At 37.4% G+C, this 7,085-nt stretch overlaps 1 pseudogene; it reads right to left on the bottom strand.

Moving 5' to 3' along the window:
- Positions 1-1,284: 1,284 nt before the first annotated feature.
- LOC149186465 (ABC transporter A family member 1 pseudogene) lies at positions 1,285-1,821 on the bottom strand (annotated as a pseudogene).
- Between the last annotated feature and the right edge of the window lie 5,264 nt (positions 1,822-7,085).

Below are 7,085 nucleotides of genomic sequence, written 5' to 3'. Positions count from 1 at the left end.
AACTTCTTTCTTCTATCCAATTGCATGTGCACGATCCTGGGCTTGTATATCAACTTGTGGATTCCAGTCACTGTCATACAAAATGACCACATCTTTTGTGGCAAGGTTAATACCAAGGCCTCCAACTTTGGTTGAAAGCAAGAAAACAAACTTTTCACTCCCTTCTTGATTGAAAAAAATATATGGAAGCATCACGATCCTCTCCTGAAGTATTCTCATCAATTCAACAATACTGATATCCACGAAACATACAATAATCCTCCAGAATGTCCAACAGTCTTGTCATCTGTGAAAAAATAAGAACTCTGGAGGCACGGTCCTTCAATTTTGGAAGCAACTTATCCAAAAGAATCATTTTTCCCACATTGGTGATTATATGGTCTCCAGTGTTGTATGGTGGACCTGGCTCAACACCCTGAAAGAGATATGGATGGTTGCATCACTCCCTCAATTGCATGGCTATATTAAAAAGGCGCTTATGCTCTCCTCTAGCATTCACAACATCCAAGTCTTTTTGAAGCAATGCCTATAAAATTGCTTTTGCATTTGTGACATTCCAACTTTCAATATGGTTTCCTTTTCAGGAAGCAGACCTTTTTCAACATCTGACTTCAGTCTTCGTAGAAGAAATGGCCAAAAAACCTTATGAAGTTGTTGAACCACTTCTTGTTGGTCATTGTCAGCTGATATTTGGAACCAGTCATCAAAAGTTTCAGCAGAACTAAAAATTTCTGGAAGTAAGAAATTGAGAAGAAACCAGAGTTCGTGAAGGTTGTTTTGAAAAGGTGTGCCAGTTATAAGAAGCCTGTAGTTGGTGCTGTAGATTCTCATAGTCTTTGCAAGAAATGAATTTCATTCTTTATTCAATGTGCTTCACCAATAATAATGTATCGCCAACTGAAATTTTTAAGTGCAGTCTAGAACCAAGAATATCGTGTTGCAATTCTATAACAGGATTTCCATAATTAAGATTTGATCCAAAAAAACTGGAACCAACTATCTGCACATCACTTGATTGCCTAGAAAGGACATATACTGTGTTTGGTTGTTCTGAGAGGCTGGCATTAGGATCTGGTTCAGTAATCGCTTTAAATCTACCAACAGCATAGCCTTCTTGACTGTCATCGGGATCAGGTTCAGCAATCAGAATTTAAATTAAAAGCCTATTCATTTTCTTCCCCTGTATGAACCCAAAGATCATCAATAGTGACAATTCGTTCAATCCGTTCCGCTGGTGATGCCTCTGCTGAACAAAGTAGCTTCGCCTTGTCTAGTTGATATATGTCAGATGACATCCCACATAAATCGCTTTGCAATAGGGTCCATACATGTTGAAGGTTCATCTAAAATGATTAGAGGAAGATCTCTAATCATTGCTATGGCCACTGATAACTTGCGTTTATTGCCACCCCTTAGATAACAGGAAGGTTTTTTTGCTTGTGGCCATAAATCAAATTCTGCAAGCTTTCCTTCCACAACTTGATCTAATATTTCCTTTGAAACTCCCTTGATCTGTGCATAGAGCTTGAGATGTCCTCGAACAGTAAGCAACTCTAGAAGAGAATCAAACTGAGGAAAATAACCTACATGCTGATGTGCTGCCTTCAGATGTGCAAGAATATCCTTGCCAAAAATGTATATAGTCCCTCCTGTAGGATGCTCTTCGCCACATAGAATTGATAGTGTTGTACTCGTTCCAACACCTTTTGTGCCGAGAAATCTAAAACACTCTCCTTCTTGAACTGAAAAGCTCAAGGAATCAACTGCAACCTTCTCTGCTCCAAGGTATATATCATCATCCAGAATTTCAACTGTTGTCATTCAATTTGCATTATAATCACGAGCAAAGACATATGGCACACAGAGTGTTGTCAAAATCTTTACGTGTATTGGTGACAGAATTTGGCGAAGCACCCATAATCCATGTAAGCAAGAAAACCCATCTGCTTTGACATGCTCGAACTTTATTCACCAATTGTCATCTGTAAGGGGTGCCATTTGACCCAGCAATACCAATTTTGTCCATATCTTGAGAAATATAAGCTTAAAAGCCTAATCTTGATAGAGAATAAAAACAAGACTTTCATCCATAGGAACCTGCAAAGGGACTAACACCAAACCTTTACAATTAAAAAATTGATGTTCAGAATTTAAAATATTTTTTTTCTTGAGTGACAACAGGTGGCTCCACTTGGGATAGTGTGCCCCTGTGGTACACTAAGAACATGCAGGTCCAGTGCTTTGTCTTCTTTGTGAAAAACATAGATTTACTTGACAAGCATCCCTTTCCAGCTTCTTGGGCCTTCACCTCAGGCTTAAACTTGATGATCACTGTGGGAGAAAAAAAAATCTACATCTACTGAAAAATGCTCAGTCAACCTTGAGCTTATTTGCATTGTCCTACCTACCTACCCTATTAATTTCAAACTTCTTTCAGCTCAATCAATGTGATATTTCCGATGTAGCCAATCATTTTTCTTATCTGATATTTGAGTCTCTTCACTGCATCCGACCTCAAAATAACCATGAAAGTGAGATGACCAAATCAACTTATAATGTACCTGATCTTCATAATGAAAATGAAAATGAAATACTGGTGTGCAAAGCTTTGCCATGTATTCACTTACAAGGTCAAAGAAGACATGGTTAATTTTATGATCACCATAACACTCTACATCTTCAGATAATTGATTCTCAACCACACAAGATTCCCCTGATATGTTATCTAATTGCTTTTCTGAATGATCCTCACAAACAATGTAATTTTCCTCCTTATTACGATCATTTATTGCTGTAAGGTGCTGAGAGTTTGACATAAAAAATCAACCTTTTCCTCTGCCTGAGGATTATAAAAAAATTCTTCCAGTATTTCTTCTTGGTGTTTGTAATCAATTTCATATTCTTTATGATCAAAATACTGGCAAGTTTGCTACATCTTCTCATTCATATCAAAGGATTGAACATGATTTTCATAAGTAAACCCCTGCTGACTATCATGTTGCATTTCATGGGATGTTATACTTTCTTCTTGGTGTTGAAATGTATTGCTATGAAGAGCCTCTAAAATTTCTTCATCCATAAACTCATCATCATCATAACAATCCTCCAAATATTGAATAAAACTCGAAGAATGTTTACAACAATCTTTGACTAGAAATAAGGAGGGATGACACTCTTTATACATATCATAGAACACATCATGGAAATCAACAAGAGAATATAATGAACCATTTTCCAAACTTTTATACCAAGACCATGCTTTTCCTTCTAAAGTGGTCATAAACATCCTCATGAGACAATCTTCAGGGAACTGAACCTTAAGATTGCGTACATGCATATGAAACCTAACCAAATGAAGAGTAGCATTGTCTTTCTTTTCATGTTTTAAAATTGGAAGATCCTTTAACCTATCAACCTTTGGCATAGGATTTGGAAAACTAGGGATATGAGATCGATTCATAGGAGCATACCTGGCATTCATTCTTGCAGTGGAACTCATCTTGAAACTTCATCAAGCTAATGATCTTCTATCAGTGGAGTCACCTTCCAATTTATTATTTTATGTGTGGAGTCGCCAAGGTAGTTTTACAGCCTCAAAATGATGTCTGAGCTCCTACTACCTTCAGAAGTTCAGCCTCTTAATTTTGGGAATGAATAGACTTCAGACTCCCGGCAGACGCACCAAAATGTTATCTCAAAATCAGGCCCTGGAAGGCTGCAGACCAAGAAGACTTCAAGTAACTCTTTCAAACCAATCTTTTAGCTAAGGCTTAGCCTCCTTAGCCTGAGAGGGCTCTCTCAAAGGATTAAAGGTTTTGGATTATGATCAAGATGGCTAACTATTTGTGAAACAAATAAAAATGAAAATGGTGGAAACAAAATTAACAAGTATCCATTGGGCTTATGGAGTCATATGTGATTTAGTATTAACAGTAGGATGGCTTTGCATAAAATTCAAGGCATTGAGGTTTCAATATAAGTAGGGCACACCAAACACAAAGAAAAACGTTTACGAGTATGTGAAGGAAATTAGAACACTACAAGTGATTTCTAAGTAATCAAATACCCATAACACTGTGGAAAACATGAAAAGACAACAAATGAAACTCATACATTGAACTCTCTATGATTCTTGAGAAGAAATACGCCAGTACTGTATTACCAAAAAACAGAGTCTTTACATAAGCCAAATATCAGAGCTTTTTTACATAAATTTCCAACCCATGTTACATTGTCCTCTCTCCTACATATAGAGCTCTTCTACCTAACTGAGATTCCTCCTCAAGCATGAGGGGAACTCGAATTCTCCTTATCATGACACCTATTAACATATTAAACTAACTATTAAAAGCAACTTACTACTAATTGACAGCTCTAGAGACCTAAAACAATTAGGATTCTAATTCTACATCATGCTGAACATAGCATTTATTACACTCAAGATTCATTCTCTGACAAGTGGTCTTTTTTAGTTTGGCTGTGGTGGATGTTCGAAGCTTCTTACTGGTCCTTAATGTTGTATCCCTTTACCTCTGCTGAGAAACAGGAAACTGCCCCTGTTTTTATGCTTTTGGTTTCCTCAAAGATATTCGGAAGTAATTAGCCATGTTGATCTTCTTGAATTAGTCAATAAATCCATTGGAGTGCCATGTCCTTCGTGTATTGTAAGCCTTTCCCATGTGCATGTGTGCTGACAAAAACTTTTTAATGCTGATTGAAAAGTCTTCAAAATTTGGTTGATTGATCGTTAATTATGCAACTTCAGCAGTTTCAAAGCGCGCTACGAAACTGTTATGCATTAGTCACCATCTTCAGCAGTTTCGTAGCGCGCTACGAAAATACTGTGTAATCACTAAAACATAGCTTAATACCAAGAATTTGTTATCTTGAGCTTCCTTATATTTAAATATTCTTTTTGACTACTCCAAAGCTTTTCAAAGCTGAGTGGGGATATATGATTCTTCAAGAAAAAATGCAATAAGGAAAACCATCAAAATTTCAAAATTTGGAACATAACCTTACTTGTTGTGTGACTTCCTTAAGGAGATTTTTTCTGCTGGCTTAACTGCATCTCCTCTAAGCTGTCTGAGGCATCATGAACCAAACTGGCTATGAATAATGACCATTAGATGTACTAGGCCAGCATGTGTAATATTGTTATAGGCCATGTTCAGAGTCTTTCAATTCAAAAGTTCTTCAGCTTTTAGCTTCCAGCATCAGTTATACAGCATGACTTTATGTTGAGATATGTCAAAGCAACAAGACCTGAAATTGTATCCATGCATGCCACAGTCACCGGACAGCCTACATAAACAATGCCTGAATCTGCGACTTTATTTCGATAAGTTTGCAGCTCCTTCAAGTTTGTAAGCCCAGCCAGAGGTTTGATATCTGAGTTCTTTATACAATTGCACCATCCAATGTTCAATGCTTCTATTTTTGTAAGCCCTTTCAATCACCTTTTCCTCTATAGTGTACTTTGTACAAAAGCGGAAAACTTGAACTTCTTTCTTCTGTCCAATTCCATGTGCACGATCTTGGGCTTGTAGACGAACTTGTGGATTCCAGTCACTGTCATACAAAATGACCACATTTGCTGTGGCAAGGTTAATACCAAGGCCTCCAGCTCTGGTTGAAAGCAAGAAAACAAACTTTTCACTCCCTTCTTGATTGAAAAAAATCTATGGAAGCATCACGATCCTCTCTTGAAGTATTCCCATCAATTCAACAATACTGATATCCACGGAACATACAATAATCCTCCAAAATGTCCAACAGTCTTGTCATATGTGAAAAAATAAGAACTCTAGAAGCACGGTCCTTTAGTTTTGGAAGCAACTTATCCAAAAGAACCATTTTTCCCGCATTGGTGATTAGATGGTCTCCAATGGTGTATGGTGGACCTGGCTCATCACCCTGAAAGAGATATGGATGGTTGCAGCACTCCCTCAATTGCATGGCTATATTCAAAAGGCGCTTACGCTCTCCTCCAGCATTCACAACATCCAAGTATTTTTGAAGCAATGCCCAGTAAAATTGCTTTTTCATTTGTGACATTCCAACTTTCAATATGGTTTCCTTTTTAGGAGGCAGACCTTTTTCAACATCTGACTTCAGTCTCCATAGAAGAAATGGACGAAAAACCTTATGAAGTTGTTGAACCACTTCTTGTTGGTCGTTTTCAGCTGATATTTGGAACCAGTCATAAAAAGTTTCAGCAGAACTAAAAATTTCTGGAATTAAGAAATTGAGAAGAAACCAGAGTTCGTGAAGGTTGTTTTGAAGAGATGTGCTAGTTATAAGAAGCCTGTAGTTGGTGCTGTAGATTCTCATAGTCTTTGCAAGAAATGAATTTTCATTCTTTATTCGATGTGCTTCATCAATAATAATGTATCACGAACTGAAATGTTTAAGTGCAGTCTAGAACCAAGAATATCATGTTGCAATTTTGTAACAGGATTTCCATAATTAAGATTTGATTCGACAGAACTGGAACCAACTATCTGCACATCACTTGATTGCCTAGAAAGGAAATATACTGTGTCTGGTTGTTCTGAGACGCTGGCATCAGGATCTGGTTCAATAATTGCTTATCTACCAACAACATAGCCTTCTTGACTGTCGTCGAGATCAGGTTCAACAATTAGAATTTAAATTAAAAGCCTATTAATTTGCTTCCCCTGTATGAACCCAAAGATCATCAATAGTGACAATCCATTCAAGCCGTTCTGCTGGTGATGCCTCTGCTGAACAAAGTAGCTTCACCTTGTCTAGTTGATATACGTGAGATGACATCCCACATAAATCTCTTTGCAATAGGGTCCATACCTGTTGAAGTTTCATCTAAAATGATTAGAGGAAGATCTCTAATCATTGCTATGGCCACTGATAACTTGTGTTTATTGCCACCCCTTAGAGAACAGGAAGGTTTGTTTGGTTGTGGCCATAAATCAAATTCTGCGAGCTTTCCTTCCACAACTTGATCTAATATTTCCTTTGAAACTCCCTTGATCTGTGCATAGAGCTTGAGATGTCCTCGAACAGAAAGCAACTCTAGAAGAGCATCAAATTGAGGACAATAACCT

This window comes from Pinus tabuliformis, chromosome 3_1, assembly GCF_031772625.1.
Source record: "Pinus tabuliformis cultivar Carrire ecotype Pingquan chromosome 3_1, CPIR1, whole genome shotgun sequence".
Lineage (NCBI taxonomy): Eukaryota > Viridiplantae > Streptophyta > Pinopsida > Pinales > Pinaceae > Pinus > Pinus tabuliformis.
The sequence above is the reverse complement of the archived record's forward strand: the minus strand, read 5'-3'. Positions and strand labels throughout refer to the sequence as shown.